Source organism: Bison bison, unplaced genomic scaffold, assembly GCF_000754665.1.
Source record: "Bison bison bison isolate TAMUID 2011002044 unplaced genomic scaffold, Bison_UMD1.0 scf7180017864308, whole genome shotgun sequence".
Taxonomy (NCBI): domain Eukaryota; kingdom Metazoa; phylum Chordata; class Mammalia; order Artiodactyla; family Bovidae; genus Bison; species Bison bison.
Window position 1 is genome coordinate 461,549 of NW_011494880.1, and position 23,000 is coordinate 484,548.

The window sequence follows — 23,000 nt, forward strand, 5'->3', positions numbered from 1 at the left end:
TATGAACAGAGCTAGTGGAGGTGATGAAATTCCAGCTGAGCTATTTCTAATCCCAAGGAGGCTGGCATGCTACAGTCATTGGGGTCACAAAGAGTCAGACAATTTGAGTGACTAAGCATAGCACAAAAGATGATACTTTTAAAGTTATGCACTTAATATGCCAGCAAACTTGGAAAACTCACCAGTGGTCACAGGACTAGAAAAGGTCAGTTTTCATTCCAATCCCAAAGAAAGAAAATGCCAAAGAATGTTCAAACTACTGCAGAATTGTTCTCATCTCACATTCTACCAAAGTAATGCTCAAAATTCTCCAAGCTTGGCTTCAACAGTTTGTGAACTGAGAACTTCCAGATGCTCAAAGTGAATTTAGAAAAGGCAGAGGAACCAGAGATCAAATTGCCAACATCTGCTGGATCATAGAAAGAGCAAGGGAATTCCAGATAAACATCAATTTCTGCTTCATTGACTACATTAAAGACTTTATTGTGTGAATCACAAGAAACTGTGGAAAATTCTTAAAGAGATGGAAATACCAGGTCACCATACCTGCCTCCTGCAAAACCTGTATGAAGCAAAAGTTAGAACAAGACATGGAACAACAGACTGGTTTTAAACTGGGAAAGGAATATGTCAAACCTGTATATTGTAACCCTGCTTATTTAACTTGCATGCAGAGTACCTCATGAGAAATGCCAGGCTGGATGAAGCTCAAGGTGGAATCAAGAGTGCTAGGAGAAACAGCAAAAACCTCAGGTATGCAGATGACACCAGTCTTATGGCAGAAAGCAAAGAGGAACTAAAGAGCATCTTGATGAAGATGAAGGAGGAGAGTGAGATAGCTGGCTTCAAACTCAACATTCAACAAGCGAAGATCATGGCATCCAGTCTCATCAGTTCAGTTCAGTAGCTCAGTTGTGTCTGACTCTGCAACCCCATGGACTGCAGTGTGCCAGGCTTCCCTGTCTATCATCATATCCCACAACTTGCTCAAACTCATGTCCATCATGTCTGTGAATTCATCCAATCATCTCTTCCTCTGTCTTCCCCTTCTGCTCTTGAAGTGATTAACAATCAGCTGCCTGTTGGTCTGGCTAAGCCATAAGAAACACACCATGGGAAAAGAATAAAAGCAAAATATAGCAATACCATAATCTAAACAAAAGTACATCAGTTTATTAGTTGGGATCGTCATGGCCTAAACTAAGTAGAAACATAATGTGGACCTGGGAATGCAGGTCGGCACAAGTTCAGAACGCTGCTTGTGCATACACCAAGATGTTTTCCCAAGGCATATTTGGGTCTAAGACCTCCAGCTGGGGATATTCCTTGTACAAGAACATAACAAAGATAGTTCAAAGTAATCAATAAAATGAGAGATGTGACCAGGGACACAGGAGGCTGATTTTATAATGGCACAACAAATACTTTATGCATGCCAAGACACTAAATAAAAGTGATGTGACTCTGAGGAACAGGTGGCCAAAGTATTGGAGCTTTAGCTTCAGCATCAGTCATTCCAATGAAAATTCAGGACTAATTTCCCTTAGGACTGACTGCTTTGATCTCTTTGTAGTCCAAGTGACTCTCACCAGTCTTCTGCAACTCCACATTCAAAAGCATCAAATCTTCAGTTCTCAACTCTCTTTATGGTCCAACTCTTCCATCCATACATGAAACTTCACTAGAAGGACCATGGCAAATAGATGGGGAAACAATGGAAAGAGTGACCGACTTTATTTTGGGGAGCTCCAAAATCACTGTGGATATGACTGCAGCCATGAAATTAAAAGACGATTGCTCTTTGGAAGAAAATCTATGACAGAATTAGGTAGCATATTAAAAATCAGAGACATCACTTTGCCAACAAACGTACAACTAGTCAAAGCTAAATTTTTTTCCAGTAATCATATACAGATGTGAGAGGTGGACCATAAAGAAGGCTGAGCACTGAAAAAATTAAGCTTTTCATCTGTGGCATTGGAGAAGACTCTTGAAATTCCCTTGAACTGCAAGGAAATCAAACCAGTCAATCCTAAAGGAAGTCAATCCTGAATACTCATTAGAAGTATTGATGCAGAAGCTGAAGTTCCAGTACTTTGGCCACCTGATGGAGGAGCCAACTCGTCTGAAAAGACTCAGATTCTGAGAAAGACTGAAGGCAGGAGGAGAAGAGGGCAACAGTGGATGAGATGGTTGGAGGGTGTCACTGATTCAATGAACATGAGACCAAAGGCCTGGAAATAGTTTAGGATGGGGATGCCTGGTGTGGTGCAGTCCATGGGATTGCAGAGTCGGACACAACTGAGTGACTTAACAACAAAACGTTGTTGCATGGTAGAAACTAATGTAACATTTTAAATCGGTTATCTCCAATTAAAAAAACGTTAAACATAAAAGAGAGACACTGGTAAGTGACTTCATAGTGAAAAGTCATTCAATATTTAAAAAATTTAAATGTTTATAAAATAATTTTAATCTCTAATGTCAATGCATGTTTATAGATTTACACAAAATTTCTAGTAAGAATTTATCTGACATATAGTAACATTTGTCCAACACTGGGAAATATTTTAATTTTAATATAGTTTCTTTTTTCCAAAGAATATATTTGTTTTATTTATGTGAAACAGAGTTACATAATGTAATCCTTCATTATTGAGAATTTATTTATTTGTCTATGATCACAGCTAACTACCATGTTGTACAATGTTCCCAAGAACTTATTTATTTTATTACTCAAAGCCTGTTCCCTATTACTCAAAGCTTGTCTCTCTACTCTTTCAACTCCTAAACCCTGGAAAACACCAGTCTACTCTCTACTTCTATGAGTTTGAATTATTAGGCTGCATGTATAAGTGATGCTAAATAATATTTGTCATTCACTGACTTACTTCACCTAGCACAATAACAAGTTTTCAAATGTGGGAGTATTTCTTTTGTCTTCTTTGTTAAATAATATTCCTTCACATACATACACCACATTTTCTTTATCTATTCATTCATTTAAAGACACTAAGTTTTAATTCATACCTTGACTTCTGTGAATAATACAGCAATTAGCACTAGGGTGAATCTATCAAATTGCCAGCATCTGTTCGATCATTGAAAAAGCAAGAGAGTTCCAGAAAATCATCTACTTCTCTTTTATTGACTATGCCAAAGCCTTTGACTGTGTGGACCACAAAAAACTCTGGAAATTCTTAAAGATATGGGAAAAACAGACCATCTAACCTCTTTAGAAATCTGTATGCAGGTCAGGAAGCAATGGTTAGAACTGGACATGAAACAACAAACTGGTTCCAAATAGGGAAAGAAGTATGTCAGGCTGTATATTGTCACCCTTATTTAATTTAACTTATATGCTCAGTACATCATGAGAAATGCTGGGCTGGATGAAGCACAGCTGGAATCAAGATTGCCAGGAGAAATATCAATAACCTCAGATATGTAGATGACACCAACCTTTTGGCAGAAAGTGAAGAACCAAAGAGCATCTTGATGAAAGTGAAACTTGAGAGTGAAAAAGTTTGCTTAAAGCTCAACATTCAGAAAACTAACATCATGGCATCCAGTCCCATCACTTCATGGCAAATAGATGGGGAAACAGTGGAAACAGTGACAGACTATTTTTTGAGAATCCAAAATCACCACAGATGGTGACTGCAGCCATGAAATTAAAAGACGCTTGTGCCTTGGAAGAAAAGTTGTGACCAACCCAGACAGCATATTAAAAAGCAGAGACATTACTTTGCCAACGAAGTCCATCCAGTCAAAGCTATGATTTTTCTAGTAGTCATGTGTGGATGTGAGAGTTGAACTATAAAGAAAGCTTCACATGGAAGAATTGATGCTTTTGAGTTGTGGTGTTGGAGAAGACTCTTGAGAGTCCCTTGTTCTGCACGGAGATCCAACCAGTCCATCCTAAAGGAAATCAGTCCTGAATATTCATTGGAAGGACTGATGCTGATGCTGAAACTCCATTACTTTGGCCACCTGATACAAAGAACTAACTCATTGGAAAAGACCTTGATGCTGGGCAAGATTTAGGTAGGAGGAGAAGGGGACGACAGAGGATGAGATGGCTGCATGGCATCACCGACTCAATGGACTTGAGTTTAAGTAAACTCCAAGAGTTGGCAGTGGACAAAGAGGCTTGCTGTACTGCACTCCATGAGGTTGCAAAGAGTCTCATATGACTGAGCGACTGAACTGAACTGAACTGAAGATGTCTCATCCATATTCTGTTTTCATTTCTTTAGATATATAGCAGAAAGAGAGATCACTGGATAGTGGTGTAGTTCTACTGGTGATCTTTTGAAAAGCTTCCATACCGTTTTCCACAGTGGCTGCACCAATGTACATTCTCACCTGGAGTGCAGTGGAATTTTTCTTTTTCTAAATCCTCACCTCTTTATTTCAGTTCAGTTCAGTTCAGTCACTCAGTCGTGTCCGACTCTTTGTGACCCCATGTATCACAGCACACCAGGCCTCCCTGTCCATCACCAACTCTCAGAGTTCACTCAAACTCATGTCCATTGAGTCAGTGATGCCATGCATCCATGTCATCCTCTGACGTCCCCTTCTCCTCCTGTCCCCAATCCTTCCCAGCATCAGAGTCTTTTCCAATGAGTCAACTCTTCACATGAGGTGGCCAAAGTATTGGAGTTTCAGCTTGAGCCTCACTCCTTCCAATGAACACCCAGGACTGATCTCCTTTAGGACAGACTGGTTGGATCTCCTTGCACTCCCAGGGACTCTCAAGAGTCTTCTCCAACATCACAGTTCAAAAGCATCAATTCTTCTGAGCTCAGCTTTCTTCACAGTCCAACTTTCACATCCATACATGACCACAGGAAAAACCATAGCCTTGACTAGATGGACCTTTGTTGGCAAAGTAATATTATGCTATCTAGGTTGGTCATAACTTTCCTTCCAAGGACTAAGCGTCTTTTAATTTCATGGCTGCAATCACCATCTGCAGTGATTTTGAAGCACAAAAAAATAAAATCAGCCACTGTTTCCACTGTTTCCCCATCTATTTCCCATGAAGTGATGGGACCAGATGCCATGATCTTAGTTTTCTGAATGTTGAGCTTTAAGCCAACGTTTTCACTCTCCTCTTTCACTTTCATCAAGAGGCTTTTTAGTTCCTCTTCACTTTCTGCCATAAGGGTGGTGTCATCTGCATATCTGAGGTTCTTGATATTTCTCCCAGCAATCTTGATTCCAGCTTGTTCGTCTTCCAGCCCAGCGTTTCTCATGATGTACTCTGCATAGAAGTTACATAAACAGGGTGACAATATGCAGCCTTGATGTACTCCTTTTCCTATTTGGAACCAGTCTGTTGTTCCATGTCCAGTTCTAACTGTTGCTTCCTGGCCTGCATATAGGTTTCTTAAGAGGCAGGTCAGGTGGTCTGGTATTCCCATCTCTTTCAGACTTTTCCACAGTTTATTGTGGTCCACACAGTCAAAGGCTTTAACATAGTCAATAAAGCAGAAATAGATGTTTCTCTGGAACTCTTTTGCTTTTTCCATGATACAGTGCATGTTGGCAATTTGATCTCTGGTTCCTCTGCCTTTTCTAAAACTAGCTTGAACATCTGGAAGTTCACGGTTCACATACTGCTGAAGCCTGGTTGGACAATTTTGAGCATTACTTTACTAGCATGTGAGATGAGTGCAACTGTGCGATAGTTTGAGCATTCTTTGGCATTGGCTTTCTTTGGGATTGGAATGAAAACTGACCTTTTCCAGTCCTGTGGCCACTGCTGAGTTTTCCAAATTTGCTGGCATATTGAGTGTGGCACTTTCACAGCATCATCTTTCAGGATTTGAAATAGCTCAACAGGAATTCCACCACCTCCACTAGCTTTGTTCATAGTGATATTTTCTAAGACCTACTTGACTTCACATTCCAGGATGTCTGGCTCTAGGTGAGTGGTCACACCATCGTGATTATCTAGGTCATAAAGCTCTTTTTTTTGTACAGCTCTTCTGTGTATTCTTGCCACCTGTTCTTAATATCTTCTGCTTCTGTTAGGTCCATACCATTTCTACCCTTTATTGAGCCCATCTTTGCATGAAATGTTCCCTTGGTATCTCTAATTTTATTGAAGAGATCTCTAGGCTTTTCCACTCTGTTTTCCTCTATTTCTTTGCATTGATCGCTGAGGAAGGCTTTCGTATCTCTCCTTGCTATTCTTTGGAACTCTGCATTCAGATACTTATATCTTTCCTTTTCTCCTTTGCTTTTTGCTTCTCTTCTTTCCACAGCTATTTGTATGGCCTCCTCAGACAGCCATTTTGCTTTTTTGCATTTCTTTCCAATGCAGAAGTGCGCCGGCTGAGACAGACCTCGCAGAAGCATGGCCGAGAGGAGCTACCCCACATCCGAGGTCAGGGGTGGTTGCAGAGAGGAGCTACCCCACGCCCAAGGTCAGGGGAGGCGGCCAAGGAGCAGCTGCACAGGCAAAGGAGGGCAGAGAGGAGCTACTCCTCACCTCTTAGATCATGTCTTTTAATGATGACCATTCTGAAAGTTCCAAGCTGGCTTGAAACTCATTAAAAAAACTAAGACCATGGTATATAGTCCCATCACTCCAAGGCAAATAGAAGGGGAAAAATTGGAAGCAGTGATAGATTTTATTTTCTTAGGCTCCAAAATCACTGCAGATTGTGACTGCTGCCATGAAATTAAAAGACACTTGTTCATTGCAAGGAAAACTATGATAAACCTAAACAGCACATTAAAAAGCAAGGATATCAGTTTGCTGACAATGGTTCGTATAGTCAAAGATATAGTTCTGCAGTAATCATGTTTGAATGTTATTTCATACATGCATGCTCCGTTGTGTCCTGCTCTTTCAGACTCCACAGATTAAAGTAGTCCAGGCTCCTCCATACATGGGATTTTCCAAACAAGAATACTAGAGTGGGTTGCCATTTTCTAAACCAGGGGAAGATTTTCCAAACAAGAACGCTGAAATGGGTTCCCATTTCCTACACCATGGTTTGATCACTCTCCTAGAGCCAGACATCGTGGAGTGTGAAGTCAAGTGGGCCTTAGGAAGCATCACTATGAACAAAGCTAGTGGAGGTGATGGAATTCCAGTTGAGTTACTTCAAAACCTAAAAGATGATGCTGTAAAGGTGTTGCACTCAATACGCCAGCAAATTTGGAAAACTCAGCATTGGCCACAGGACTGGAAAAGGTCAGTTTTCATTCCAATCCCAAAGAAAGGCTGCCAAAGAATGTGCAAACTACTGCACAATTGTACTCACCTCACACACTAGCAAAGTAATGCTCAAAGTTCTCCAAGCTTGGCTTCAATGGTATATAAACTGAGATTTTCCAGATGTTCAAGCTGGATTTTAAAAAGGAAGAAGAATGAGAGATGAAATTGCCAACATCCATTGGATGCTAGAAAAACAAGAGAATTCCAGAAAAAATTTACTTCTGCTTCATTGATTACACTAAAGCCTTTGACTGTGTGGATCAAATCAAACTATGGAAAATTCTTCAAGAGATGGGAGTACCAGACCACCTACCTGCCTCCTGCAAAACCTATATGCAGGTCAAAAAACAACAGTAAGAACCAGACATGGAAAAATGGGCTGGTTCCAAAATGGGAAAAGAGTACTTCAAGGATGTATATTGTAAATCTGCTTATTTAACTTGTATGCATAGTACATAATGCAAAATGCTGAGCTGGATGAAGAACAAGCTGGAATCAAGATTTCCAGGAGAAATATCTATAACCTTAGATACGCAGATGACACCACCAGAATGGCAGAAAGCAAAGAGGAAATAGTCTATTGATGAAGGTGAAAGAGGAGAGAGAAAAAGCTGGCTTAAAGCTCAACATTCGAAAAATGAAGATCGTGCCATCTAGTCCCTTCACTTCATGGCAAATCGATGGGGAAACAGTGACAGACTTTATTTTCTTGGACACCAAAATCACAGTGGATGATGAGTGCAGCCATGAAATTAGAAGAATCTTGGTCCTGGAAGAAAAGCTATGACAAACCTAGAGCATGTATTAAAAAGCATAGAGATTACTTTGCTGACAAAGTCTATATAGTCAAACTATGGCTTTTCCCAGCAGTCAGGTATGGATGTGAGAGTTGGACCATAAAGAAGGCTGAGAGTCAAAGAATTGCTTTTTCACTGTGGTGTTGGACAAGGCTTTTGGGAGTCCCTTGGTCTGCAAGGAGATCAAACTGGTCAATCCTAAAGGAAATCAACCCTGAATATTCACTGGAAGGACTGATGCTGAAGCTGAAGCTCCAATATTTTGGCCATCTGATGTGAAGTGCTGACTCATTAGAAAAGACCCTGATTATGGGAAAGATTGAAGGCAGGAGGAGAAGGGGACGAAGAGGATTAGATGCTTAGATGGCATCACTGTCTCGATAACATGAATTTGAGCAAGCTCGGGAGATGGTGTGGCAGGCAGAAAAGTCTGGCCTGCTACAGCCCATGGGGTCGCAGAGCTGGACACAACTGAGGGACTGAAAAATACCATGGGATCTCCTGACTCAGGAATCGAACCTACATATCCCACAACAACTGCATCAGCAACTGGTTTCTTTACCACTGAACCATAAAGAAGGCTGAGCACCAAAGATTTTATGCTTTCTGATTGTGGTATTGAAGAAGACTCTTGAGAGTCCCTTGGAGAGCAAGGAGGTCAAATCAATCAATCCTGAAGGAAATCAACTCTGACTATTCCTGGAAGGAGTGATGCTGAAGCTGAAACTCCAATACTTTGGCCATCTCATGTGAAGAACTGACTCACTGCAAAAAACCTGATGCTGGAGCAGATTGAAGGGAAAATGAGAAGGGGGCAGCAGAGGATGAGATGGTTAGACAGCATCGCACTTCAAACTCTAGGAGACAGTGGAGAATGGAGGAGCTTGTCATGTTGTAGTCAATGGGTCACAGCATCAGACACAACTTAGTGACTGAACAACATCAACAACAATTCTAATAGGTGTGAGGTGGGATTTTGATTTGCATTTCATGATGCTTAGTAACATCAATCCCCTTTTCAAGTACCTGTTGACCTGTCTTCTTTGGGCAAATATGTATTCAGTAACTCCATTCATTTAAAAAAAAATTGCTATTGAGTAATATGTGTTACTTATATCTTTTGTATATCAGTCTATATCAGATGTGTAATTTTCAAAATATTCTCCAATTTTGTACATTGACCTTCATTTTGTAAATCATTTACTTTTCTGTGTAGAAGCTTTTGAGCTTGATAAAGCCCCACCTTTTGTTTTGCATTGGTTCCTTGTATTGTTGGTATCATATCCCAACATTTCTTGCCAATACCCTTGTCAAGAAACTTTTCCTCCAGTTTTATAATAAGACATTTATGGCTTCAGGTCTTATCTTCAAGTCTGTAGTCCATTTCTAGTCAAGTTTTGTAAGTAATGCAATGCGGTGGTTTAGTCTCTAAGTCGTGTCTGTCTCTTGTGACATCATGGACAGTATCCAACCAGGCTCCTCTGTAGACGGGATTCTCCAGGAAAGAATACTGGAGTGGGTTGCTAATTCTTTCTCCAGGAGTTCTTCCTGACCCCAGAATTGAACCTTGGTCTCCTGCATTGAAAACAGATCTTTACCAACTGAGCTATGAGGGAAGTAATGTAATATAAGGGTCCAAGTTTTATTCTCCTGCATATGATTATTTAGTTTCCCTAGTACTACTTATTGAAGAGATAACACTTTTCCTATTGAGTTATTCTTCACTTTTTCTCAAATATTATTCAACTTTATATATAAGGGTTTGTATCAGGGCTCTCAATCCTGTCCATTGGTCTATTTTTATGACAATATCCTCTTTTTAAAATTGCTATAACTTTGTAGTATAGTTTTAAATAACAAGTTGGATGTCTCCAATGTCATTATTTCTTGGGACTGCTTTGGTTGTTTGAGATCTCTTGTGACTTTACACAAATTTAGAATTTGTTTTTCAATTTCTATGCCCCCAGAAGGACTTAGATATTGGTCATTCAATCCATTCTTCTTTCTCTACCAAGGAACTCTTTCTAGCTGAAAGTTCTCTCTTGGTGATGAGTAATGCTAGCTTGGGGATGATGCTGGTAAAATAAAGCTGCCATCATTCTGGTCTTGTGTGATTTATCTCAGATTTTTTGTTCTACTGTGTTGCTAAAATTTCTTACATGGCCTTTAGGACACTCCCAGAGATAATTTTGCTCATGGATAGTGTCCAGTTTTTATTCTCTGTCAGGAAATGAGGAGGCTGGGATCTTCCTCCTACTTATAAATTAGCAGAAGTAAGTTTCTAAACTGGTAATGTTTATAACTACGCAGATTGTGACTGCAGCCATGAAGTTAAGACACTTGTTCCTTGGAAGAAAAGCTATGACCAACCTAGACAGCAATTAAAAAGCAGAGACATCACTTTGTCAACAAAGGTCTGTCTAGTCAAGGCTATGGTTTTTCCAGTGGTCATGTATGGATGTGAGAGTTGGATTATAAAGAAAGATGAGCACTGAGGAATTGATGTTTTTAACTGTGGTGTTTGAGAAGACTCTTGAGAGTCCCTTGGAATGCAAGGAAATCCAACCAATCCATTCTAAAGGAAATCAGTCCTGAACATTCATTGGAAAGACTGATGGTGAAGCTGAAACTCCAATATTTTGGTCACCTGATGCGGAGAACTGACTCATTGGAAAAGATCCTGATGCTGGGAAAAATTGAAGGTTGAGGAGAAGGGGACAATAGAGGATGGCATCACTGACTCAGTGGACATGAGTTTGAACAAGCTCCGAGAGTTGATGTTGGACAGGGAAGCCTGGTGTGCTGCAGTCCATGGGGTCGCAAAGAGTCAGACATGACTGAGCGACTGAAATGAACTGAACTGACATGAGGAAAGCTGAGTGGTTTTTCAGTTTTATTTTTATGATTTTATTGTATTCCCTAAATTCTTTATAGTGGCAATATCTGGAATTTTTTTAAAAATAATAAGTACCATTGTTAATTTAAAAATTCATATATTTTTAACAATATATCATTTTCTTTAAATAAATGTAGTAATTCTTTGAGATTATAATTTATCACCAAGTAGTGGTAGGTGACAATATACCTTCACAAAATTTAGGAAGTATAAAATAATCTTATTTGATATTAGGTGTGCTCTAAATTATGCAAAATTTATCAATTCAAAATTATATAAAGCTGATTATTCCTTCAAAAGCAAATGATTCTTAGAAAAGAATATATTCTCTACTCACAAAGGGTTGTTAATAACTGCTTTCAATGCATTAAGCAGATCTGCACTTGTCATTCTTTGCAAGTCTACTGCAACAGCTGTGCCTTTGGCTTTCATATGAGCAACATTATCATGCTGGTCACCAAACATAGGAATTCCAACTATAGGGACCCCGTGGTAAATAGCTTCGTAGATTCCATTGGTTCCACAGTGAGTGATAAAAGCTCTGGTTTTGGGATGACCTAAAAATTAAAAATAAATAAATATTATTCTAAGTTGTAAGAATGTCAGAAACAGAAAATCATGACACCTACATAAGCCAAATTCTATTAGGTAACATCTTCTATGTAATTCTGTGCCATGAGAACACATATATATTCTTATAGGCTCTGAAGAAAGCAGCAATTAATTACTCCAGGCTAAGGTCCCATCACTTCATGGGAAATAGATGGGGAAACAGTGGAAATAGTGTCAGACAATTTTTTGGGGCTCCAAAATCACTCCAGATGGTGATTGCAGCCATGAAATTAAAAGATGCTTACTCCTTGGAAGGAAAGTTATGACCAACCTAGATAGCATATTCAAAAGCTGAGACATTACTTTGCCAACAAAGCTCCATCTAGTCAAGGCTATGGTTTTTCCAGTGGTCATGTATGGATGGGAGAGTTGGACTGTGAGGAAAGCTGAGCACCGAAGAATTGATGATTTTGAACTGTGGTGTTGGAGAAGACTTTTGAGAGTCCCTTGGACTGCAAGGCGATCCAACCAGTCCATTCTAAAGGAGCTCAGTCCTGGATGTTCTATGGAAGAAATGATGCTAAAGCTGAAACTCCAGTATTTTGGCCACCTCATGTGAAGAGTTGACTCATTGGAAAAGACTCTGATGCTGGGAGGGATTTGGGGCAGGAGGAGAATGGGACAACAGAGATGAGATGTTTGGATGGCATCACCGACTTGATGGAAATGAGTTTGAGTGTACTCCAGGAGTTGGTGGTGGACAGGGAGGCCTGGAGTGCTGCAATTCATGGGGTTGCAAAGAGTTGGACATGACTGAGCTACTGAACTGAACTGAACTGAAGTATAATTAGTGATTCCAGCAATTAAGTCATTCCACAGACAACTAAGAAGTTTCCTGCAGAATATATGGTAGAGAACACTTGTCATTTGACAAGTTGTTGCAGGAAAAATATAATAATAAAAAAGAAAGGAGGGACTGAAGAAATTAATATTTTTGTTGATGGGAAAGGGGAGGTGAGATGTTCAGGGTTTCAATATGAGAATGTTGACATAACAAGCTAGAAAGATAGGCTACATTAGTTCATGGTGTACTCTGTTTAAGAAAATACGATTTGCACTTGACTTTATACTAACATGCAGCCTTTATTATACATGAAATATAGGTGAAATGGTTGCCAGATTTTTTTTTCCATGGAGAAGAGAGGTGTGAGAAAATTGGTGAAGAAAATCAGGAGTGTGTTGCAGTATTCTATACAAAAGTTAATGAAAGCCTGATCTAAAGCTACTTTCTCTGACCTTGATCCTGAGGAGGCAGAGATTATATCATAAATGAGAGAGCCATAAATTTGATATTTATGTTAGATTTTGATAAAGATCCTTGACCAAGGTTTAGTCAGGTTCCTCTGAACTCTTCTCAACTAGAATTTGATTTTGTGGCTCCACTATCTCTGCATTGCCCAATTTTAGCAAGCATTCTACTAGGTTAGTTGAACTCTGTACTTTTCCATCCAATGAACTTCCACTATGTTCTTTTGTGATAAATTCCCCATTTTTCTTTCTGCATCCAAATTGTTTCCAGTCTCTCTGTTTTACTGTAAAAGTCCATTGCACTAATAACTATACTTATGGTGATGGTCTTGAGTAAATGTGCTTTACAGTCTTTAACATGTGTCATGAATAATCCTTTCTTTCAAAACTCCTGAAGCAATGTGAAGATTTATTAAAGTTTTTTTTTTTCTTATTTTAAATACAAATTTGTTGAAATCTGTTATTGAATAATCATTTAGATTATACCTCATTCAGCTCTGTTTATCTTTCTTCTCTTTGGTCTTACCAAGAAGATCATTCTGTGGAATCCATTTATATAGCCGGGTATTGGCTCCTAGTGTTTCTGGTTTCTTTCCTGTGTATCTCCACAGAACCTATTAAGATAAATGTCTTTATTAGAAGGTTTTAGAATCACATCCTGGCAGAAGAAGTTAACCTACCCTGATGACTCAGATGGTAAAGAATCTTCCCACAGGACTGGAGACAGGGGTTTGATCCCTGGATCAGGGAGATCCCCTGAAGAAGGAAATGGCAGTCCACTTTAGTATACTTGCCTGGAATACTCCATGGATGGAGAAACCTGGCAGGCTATAGTCCATGGGGTTGAGAAGAGTCAGACACGACTGAGTGACTTCACTTCAATCAAATTTGATGCCTCCAGGTAATGCACAAGCAAACTGAGTCCCTAAGTGATTAGGTAATGAATGTTTTTAAACCATAAACACCACAGCCATGTTTTCAAAGGCTTGGAATGATCCTAGTTAATAGCCTTTCATCTTCAGGTTAATTCTAACAATCCAATGAAGAAAAATGATAAAGATGTAGATGAAGAATGACAATCTGAATCTGAAAGAACTACATACTGGTGTTACTAGGCCACTCTGGTAAAGGGGCTTTTTGAAACAATGTTTTCAGAGGCAAGCGGAGGGATGTTATTTACCTCTTTTGAACTATTTTTTACGTACTTACCATTAATGTAGACTCATATAGTAAAATATTCATAATCATATTTATCATTTTAAAGTATTCTAAGTCTAGAGTTTGGTTGCATTAAAAACATACACAAGGTGTAACCATCAACTATATGGCATGGCATCCAGTCACACAGTCGTGTCCGACTCTTTGTGACCCCATGGACTGCAGCCTACCAGACTCCTCTGTCTATGGGGAGTCTCTAGGTAAGATTACTGGAGTGAGTTGCCATGCCCTCCTCCAGGGGATCTTCCTGACCCATTGGAGTTGGTGATGGACAGGGAGGCTTAGTGTGCTGCAGTCCATGGAGCCACAAAGAGTTGGACATGACTGAGTGACTGAACTGAACTGAGAAAAAACATGTCACTCAGTTGAAACCTAGAATGGTATCAATAAAAAATTATAGTTTGCTGGAACATTGTAAAGTATACTCCTAAATCTTTTACTGTATTGTAAGTTTCAAATGTTGAAGAATCACTATTTAGGATTTCATTTAGGATTACTTTTAGGATTCATTATTTAGCATTATTAGAAGAATCATTATTTAGGATTATTTTTAGAATCTCAGCTCTTATTCCCAGGTTCAATTACAACAATGCTCAAAATCAGTAATTACTAGAAAATATAGTCCCAAGACATTCTGAGAATCAAACCTATTATTTTGAATATCTTTTCCTTTATTCTCTGTCATGTTATTTGCAACTTGTTTATATGCTTCAGATTTAAAGAAATGTAAGAATAGCAAAAAGTGTTACATTACATGGATGCCTTAAAACCTAATGCACAAAGTTCACTGATGGTTTAACAGTAGCAAATGATTAATTTTCATTTATTATTTAAAGAAAATACTGCAATAGAATTTCCTTAATAATGCCAGGTTTAAAGCAAGATAGCAATCAAATATCCCCTTTTATCATTTACACACTTTCATTAGAGCTCACTTGGTACTAATAATATGAATGCCCTTTCCTACATTTTACAAGTATACTTTTATTATGAATTTCATGGATTTTAAAACAGCTGTCCCTGAAAAAAAATATTATCTGACCTTCTGTGGAATCTGGGCAAGGGCTGATGCAATCATATTAGACTTTTCTTCTGAGAGATTTTTGATCATTGACCCCAGAGTAAACACCACGACTCCATCTTCTCCAGAGCTTTGAACAAACTCTTCGAGCTCCTATGAAGAAAACAGCCTTTGTAATATGAAAGCTTACAGTTATAATTGATGTCACATTCTTCCCAATGTGTCTGAATTATTAGAACAATTCTGTACTTTCATATGTTAATGATTTCAGTGTATAATAAATGGCAAATTAAAAATTATTGTTACTAAAGGCTCATTTAGTAAAGCATATTTGAGGTATGAGTGTGTCTTTGTGCATGTGTGTTTGTGTTTACAAATTATTGACTGCCTGTTATCTTTTGCCATTTGCTGAGCTCTTTACATGTATCATTTAATTTAGATATATGGTGGTTTTATGAGATATGTGTACATTTTCAGATGGGAAATCTATCTCCGTAAGGTTAAGTAATTTGTTCAAGTCTACACAGCAGTAGCTGGCAGAGAAAATTTCTACCTTTAGTTAAATAGCTCTGGTGCTGCAATTTTTATTTAGCCTTAGATGCTAATAAGGTTGTTTTCATTTTTTCTGCTGAATTATGGTCAGTACAATGACACAATTTTGGTATATTTATTTTTCTCTGTTTTCTAAACTTCTATTTTCTTTTACTTTGATTAGATTTGTTTTTTTATATAAGCTTCCATATATACAGTTAGGAATGAGGTAGCCATGTAACTCCTGACCAGACAAGTAATGCAGAAATACCTATAAAGCATACTCTGAGGATTATAGGAATATAGTAGTAGAAATATATAGCTTTGAATTGAAAATAAAAACAACCTATATAATCATACTGAAATAAATCTTACCATCCTCTGTTTAAATAGTTGCAAAACTAAGCCAATTAAGTACAACAACAACAACAAAAATAAGTGTGTGAGGCGTGAAATGGAAAGACAGGAAAGATATTTATATTAAGGGACTTCTCACATGTTTATGGAGAAGGAAATGGCAACCAATTCCAATAATCTTGCCTGGAAAATCCCATAAACAGAGAAGTCTGTCAGATTGCAGTATATGAGGTCGCAAAGTGTCAGACAACACTGAAGTGACTTAGCACTCACACACATGGTTATGGAGGATGTCAAGTTAATCTGCAGAACAGTACATTAGGCTGGAGACTCAAAAAGCCACTGCTGTAGTTCAAGTTTGAAGGCTGCTTACTGGCATAATTCAGTCTTTTGTTCTAGTTACATCTTCAACTAATCGAATGAGGCTTACCCACATAATGGAGAGTAATTTGTTTAACCAAGGTCCACATCTTTAAAAGTTGATTTCATCTAAAAATAGCCTCTTAATAAGTTCTAGAAAAATGTTTGTCTAAATACCTGGGTACCTGGCCAGGCAAGTTGACACTTAAAATTAACCATTACACCATGTTGGGAGATGATTTGACTTGAGATATAATGATATCTTTATGTTCAATTATAGCATAGTATTTGTAAGATACTAGGAAATATTTTTTAATTTATATAAAACACATTTTCATGAATAGTTAATGGACTTTGAACAAGAAAAGAAAATATTGAGGACTACTTCATTAGATAATAATACATAATCCAAAATAAAGGCTACTCACCTTCTTACTGTAGTGTATAGTCTAAGAAAATAATGACCATTAAATTCTATGTCTGTTTTCTCTGTTTGGGGATCAAATACTTTAACAATAAACCAGAAATCATTTTAAGAGATAAATACGCATAACTGGGTCAGGAAGATCCCCTGGAGAAGGGAATGGCAATTCCATTCCAGTATTCTTGCCTTGAAAATTCCATGAACAGAAGATGCTGGCAGGCTATAGTCCATGGGGTCTCAAAGAGTCAGATATGACTGAGTGACTAACGCTTCACACTTCATTCATGTAGGACAATAATAAGCACATTTAATTACCTTAGGTAGGGGCTTTGCAGGCTTGCAGTGCAGTCCTCCAACAAATTCAGTATTAGGTAAGTAAGGTTGAGGAAATTCAAAATCCCAGTAACTTCAAAACAACCACATGTCAGCTTTCCCTATAATCTCACATAGTGTGGTAGGTTTTCCTGAATAAAAATGAGGGATAAGAGAGGGAAAGGAATCTGATATGTTAAATGAGAGATATATCTTCACCTAATTTTCTAAGTAAATTCTTAAAGACCAATACGCAGCCTGTGCAACCCAGGTTAAATCAATTGGCCTTTTCCCCTGAAGAGTACACATAGTCAGATTATGAATAAAGAAGCACGGATTTGGGCTTCCCTTGTGATTCAGCTAGTAAAGAATCCGCCTGAAATGCCAGAGACCTGGGTTCGATCCCTGGGTTGTGAACATCCCCTTGAGAAGGAAAAAGCTACCCATTCCAGTATTCTGGCCTGGAGAATCCCATGGACTTGCATAGTCCAAGGGGTCACAAAGAATCCCACATGACTGAGCGACTTTCACTTTCAAACACAGATTTAAGTATGGAGCGAAGCCAAAAGCCTGTTGCTCTCTCTCTCTGTCAATGGAGTCTTTCATCTTGATCTAAGCCTGAGCCCACTCAGGTGCTCCTCTAAGTACAAGAAACTTAGGTAGCGATTCTCAGCCTTCTGTGGTAGAGTTGCACCTTCTTCTCTGGAATTCCAGTTTATCTCATCCTCATTGCTCCAAAAGCCTCTGATTATGTTGAAAAACAACTTGCGTTTTACCCATCTTTTTTTCTATTATTTTCAAGTGTGTTATCACAACTAATTGCATCCTGAATACTTTTAATACAATTCTTAAAATGTCTCCTTTGCTATAGGAAATGAAATTTCTTATTTTATAAGATTTTATCCTCTTGGTGAAAATATTGCATTGCATAATAATCTGGTGATGAAATAATTTCTATTTTATAGTGAATCTTACCCAGAGTTTTGGTGTCCTTTTGAAATATATGCTCCATGTCACTGAGAGGAGGAAACCATAGCCATCTGGTTTCTCACTACATGGCTTTTTGAATATTTTCCATGATGTTCTAAGTGCACTAAAGTTTTGACTAGAAAATATAAGGGATTTTGAACTCCTAGGAAGATGTATCTGCATAACAGATCAAGGCAAATCTCAGTAAATGAGGGGTTTTATTCTGGTAATGGCAATATCCACTTTCATACTCAGCACATATCTTTAGGAAAATGTGCATAGGTTTTACTTTGTCATTTATTTTTTAATTTACTCTGAACTTTTGAGATAATATACTTTGAAGTTAATTGTTAACTGTTATATGTCTGTCTGGTAGAAAATACCATCTCCCAAATCATGATTCTATTGCTCTATAGGGCATTTTTTTTTTGATCATTGTTTTGTCTAGCCTACTACTCTTATCCTAAAATTCCTTTGTCTCTTGAAAGTTTTATAAAGAGTTTCACAAGTTTTTGAAATGAAGGCTCTTTCTTGGTTCTTTTCTCATCAATTATTTGAACATAACTATGACATGTTTTAATAAATAATTTTATAAATTACTTTTAATGTACATTTATACATAAATTTATATTCATGCATATATGTATTATATGTTTATATATTTTATAATATGTATAAATGTATATTAATATAATATATTTATAATTTTATAGATAAAAGTTGTTAATTATGCATTATATTTTTAAAATTTGAAAAACATGCTTGTAATATATAATATAATGAAAATTTTAAATTCTGAATAGCCAAATTATATCTATAACTTATAGAATTTTAACATTGATGAGGATTAAAAAAAATGTGTTTCTTCTATTTACCAAGTATTTACTCTTCCTCTCAGATTATTGGTATACTCCACCAAAGGATATTCTAAATTGCTAAGAATTATGGAAGAATCAGGGACAGAGTAATATTCTTATCACTGGAAAAGATGTTCCTAAACTGAGTGTCAGACTTCTGGGATCAGAAGTAAACAAACAGCTTCAATCCAATTGTAGATCATTCAAGGCTTAATCCATGACTCAGAAAATGTCGCTTTGATGACATTTTAAGTTATCTTTACTCAGTGTTGCCTTTTGTAGCTTGAACTCTCAATATGGATGTGTGATAGTTTCTCCCCACATTTTATAGGGCCATTTCTAGAGATATAAGCACCTGTCCATCACAAAATGCCCAGAAGAAGTTTCAGTGCAACATATTGACCTTGATTAAGTCATATGCCTTTTTGAACATATTACATATTGCTAGAAAGCAGAGTTCTTTAGATGCACTCATGTTGTTTGTGAGTTGTTGAGTAATTTCTCAGAGGAAATATTGAATAGACTTATGGTCACTTCCTTTTTTCCAGTGATGTGAAAGTTGTTCAGTCGTGTGCAACTCTTAGTGATCCCGTGGACTATACAGTCCATGTAAATCTCCAGGCCAAAATACTGGAGTGGGTAGCCTTTCCCTTCTCCAGAGGATCTTCCCAACCCAGGGATCGAACCCAAGTCTCCCACATTTTAGGCAGATTCTTTACCAGACAAGCCATAAGGGAAGCCCAAGAATACTGGAGTGGGTAGCTTATCCCTTCTCCAGCAGATCTTCTCGACCCAGGAATTGAACTGGGATCTCCTACACTGCAGATGAATTCTTGACCAAATGAGCTATACATTTCAATCCTATATCTTTTTTATGTTTTTAGGAATAAACAAAATTTTTAGTAATGATAGGATAGTAGAGATAAATCTGTTAAAACTAGTAACAAGGAAAATAATAAAAATTCGTATTAAAATGAAAAAGTTCCAAATAGACAAATCAATCCTGAGAAAGAAAAACAAAGATGTAGGCATCACACACTCTGATTTTAAGAAATATTATAAAGCTATATTAATCAAAACAATACATGCAGGTTTAAAAACAGTCACATGTTCCATTAGAACAGAAGCAAAAGCCCAAAGATAAGCTTATGCATATGTGGTCAAAAAATATTTCATAAGAAAGCCAAAAATACTCAATGAAAGAAGATAGTCTCTTAAATAATTATTACTAAAAAAAAAAAAAAAAAAGGATAGTCACATAGAAAAGAATAAAACTAAACTCTGATCTTACCCCACTACAAAATTATATTAAAATGGATAAGAGGCTTAAATATAAGACTTAAAACCATAAAATTACTCAAAGAAAACAAAGGGAAATAATTCTTGACATTCACAGTGGCAGTGAATTTAGATATGATACCTAAAGTACAAGTGGGCTTCCCTGGTGGCTCAGCTGGTAAAGAATCTGGCTACAATGTGGGAGAACTGGGTTTGATCCCTGGGTTAGGAAGATACTCTGGAGAAGGGAAAGGCTACCCACTCCAATATTGTGGCTTGGAGAATTCATGGACTGTATCTTGATATTAACATGGTGAAGTAGAAGGATGTGCGCTCATCTTCTGTGTGAACTCCAAAATTGCAACTAGCTGCTAAACAACCATCGACCAGGAGAAGGTTGGATTCCCCCTAAAAAGATATCCCAGGTCCAAGAGCAAAGGAGAAGCCCCAACAAGATAGTAGGAGGGGGGAAATTGCAGTTAGAATCAAACGCCATAGTCGCCAGAGATGCTTGGAGGGCTCAAACAAAATCTGCACACCAAGACTCAGAGATCCCAATGAAACTGAGTCAGAACTGCCCTTGATTGTTTGATTGTCTCCTGAAGAGGTACGGGTCAACAGTGGCCTGCCACAGTGACAGGGGCTATGACTGCAGCAGACTTGTGTCACGAACCATGTGGCATAAGCCCTCTTGGAGGAAGTCGCCATTAGCCCACCATAGAGTTGGTGAGCAGATGAGAACCCCCCAGGGAATATGACTTTGAAGGCTAGTGGGGCATCATTATAGAACTTTCTATAATGTTCTTCCACAGGATTGGAGAACCAGACACTTGGAAAGCACAAAAAACAATCTTGCACACACCAACAGCCAGGAGAAATGAGCAGTGTCCCCACAAGAGACTGAGTCAGACTTGCCTATGAGTGTTGAAGAGTCTCCAGTGGAGGCATGGGTTTGACGACCAGTAATGTTGAGGATTTTGGCCACCTGATGCGAAGAGCTGACTCATTTGAAAAGACCCTGATGCTAGGGAAGATTACAGGTGAGAGGAGAAGGGGACGGCAGAGGATGAGATGGTTGGATTGCATCACTGATGCAGTGGACATGAGTTTGAGTAACTCCAGGACTTGGTGATGGACAGGGAGGCCTGGCATGCTGCAGGCCATGGGGTGGCAAAGAGTCTGACACGACTGAGTGACTGAACTGACTGACTGACAATGCTGAGGAAGATGAATTTGAATGGTTCTATGAAGACCTACAAAACCTTCTAGAACTAACACCCAAAAAAGATGTTCTTTTCATTATAGGGGACTGGAATGCAAAAGTAGGAGGTAAAGAAATACCTGGAGTAGCAGGCAAGTTTGGCGTTGGAGTACAGAATGAAGCAGGGCAAAGGCTAATAGAGTTCTGCCAAGAGAATGCACTGTTCATAGCAAACACCCTCTTCCAACAACACAAGAAAAGACTCTACACATGCATAACACCAGATGGTCAAAACCAAAATCAGATTATTATATTCTCTGCAGTGAAAGATGGAGAAGCTCTATACAGTCAGCAAAAACAAGACTGGGAGCTGACTGTGACTAAGATGGTGAATTCCTTATGGCCAAATTCAGATAAATTGAAGGAAGTAGGGAAAGCCACTAGACCATTCAGGTATGACCTAAAACAAATCCCTTACTATACAGTGGAAGTGAGAAATAGATTCAAGGGATTAAATATGATAGACAGAGTGCCTGATGAACTATGCTTGGAGATTCCTGACATTGTACAGGAGACAGGGATCAAGACCATCACCAAGAAAAGAAATGCAAAATAGCAAAATGGTAGTCTGAGGAGGCCTTACAAATAGCTGTGAACAGAAGAGAAGCAAAAAAAAAAAAAAAAGGAGAAAAAGAAAGAGATATCCATTTGAATGCAGAGTTCCAAAGAATAACCAGTAGAGATAAGAAAGACTTCCTCAGGGATCAGTGAAAAGAAATAGAGGAAAACAAAATAACGGGAAAGACTAGAGATCTTTTCAAGAAAATTACAGATACTAAGGGAACATTTCATGTAAAGATGGGCTCAATATAGACAAAAACTGGTATGAACCTAATAGAAGAAGTAAATATTAAGAGGAGGCAAGAATATACAGAAGAAGTATACAAAAAAGATCTTCATGACCCAGATAATCATGATGGTATGATCACTTATCTAGAGCCAGATAATCTGGAATGTGAAGTCAAGTGGGCCTTAGGAAGCATCACTATGAACAAAGCTAGTGGAGGTGATGGAATTCCAGTTGAGCTATTTCAAATCCTGAAAGATGATGCTGTGAAAGTGCTGCCCTCAATATGCCAGCAAATTTGGAAAACTCAGCAGTGGCCACAGGACTGGAAAGACCAGTTCTCATTCCAATCCCAAAGAAAGGCAATGACAAAGAATGCTTAAACTACCACACAATTGCATTCATCTCACATTCTAGCAAAGTAATGCTCAAAATTCTCAAAGCTAGGCTTCAATAGTAAATGAACCATGAACTTCAAGATGTTCAAGCTGGTTTTAGAAAAGGCAGAGGAACCAGAGATCAAATTGCCAACATTCCTTGGATCATCGAAAAAGCAAGAGAGTTCCAGAAAAACACCTATTTATGCTTTATTGACTATGTCAAAGCCTTTAATTGTGTGGATCATAACAAACTGTGGAATATTCTTAAACAGATGGGAATAGCAGATCACGTGACCTGCCTGTTGAGAAATATGTATGCAGATCAGGAAGCAGCAGTTAGAACTGGACATGGAACAACAGACTGGTTCCAAATAGGAAAAGGAGTATGTCAAAGATGTATGTGTCTAACTGCTTACTTAACTTATATGCAGAGTACATCATTAGAAATGCTGGAC

The 23,000-nt window shown here is 38.1% G+C and overlaps 1 protein-coding gene and 1 pseudogene across 1 annotated transcript in view; both read right to left on the bottom strand.

The window, feature by feature from the left end:
• The window catches only part of LOC104997412 (UDP-glucuronosyltransferase 2A1-like), a 55,467-nt gene extending 40,384 nt beyond the window's left edge, over window positions 1–15,083 (bottom strand). The window contains exon 1 of the mRNA XM_010852132.1: window positions 15,051–15,083. The gene's annotated coding sequence lies outside the window, so the exon portion shown is untranslated. The remainder of the gene's footprint in view (window positions 1–15,050) is intronic.
• Window positions 1–23,000, bottom strand: part of LOC104997411 — a 39,261-nt pseudogene that overhangs the window by 6,201 nt on the left and 10,060 nt on the right.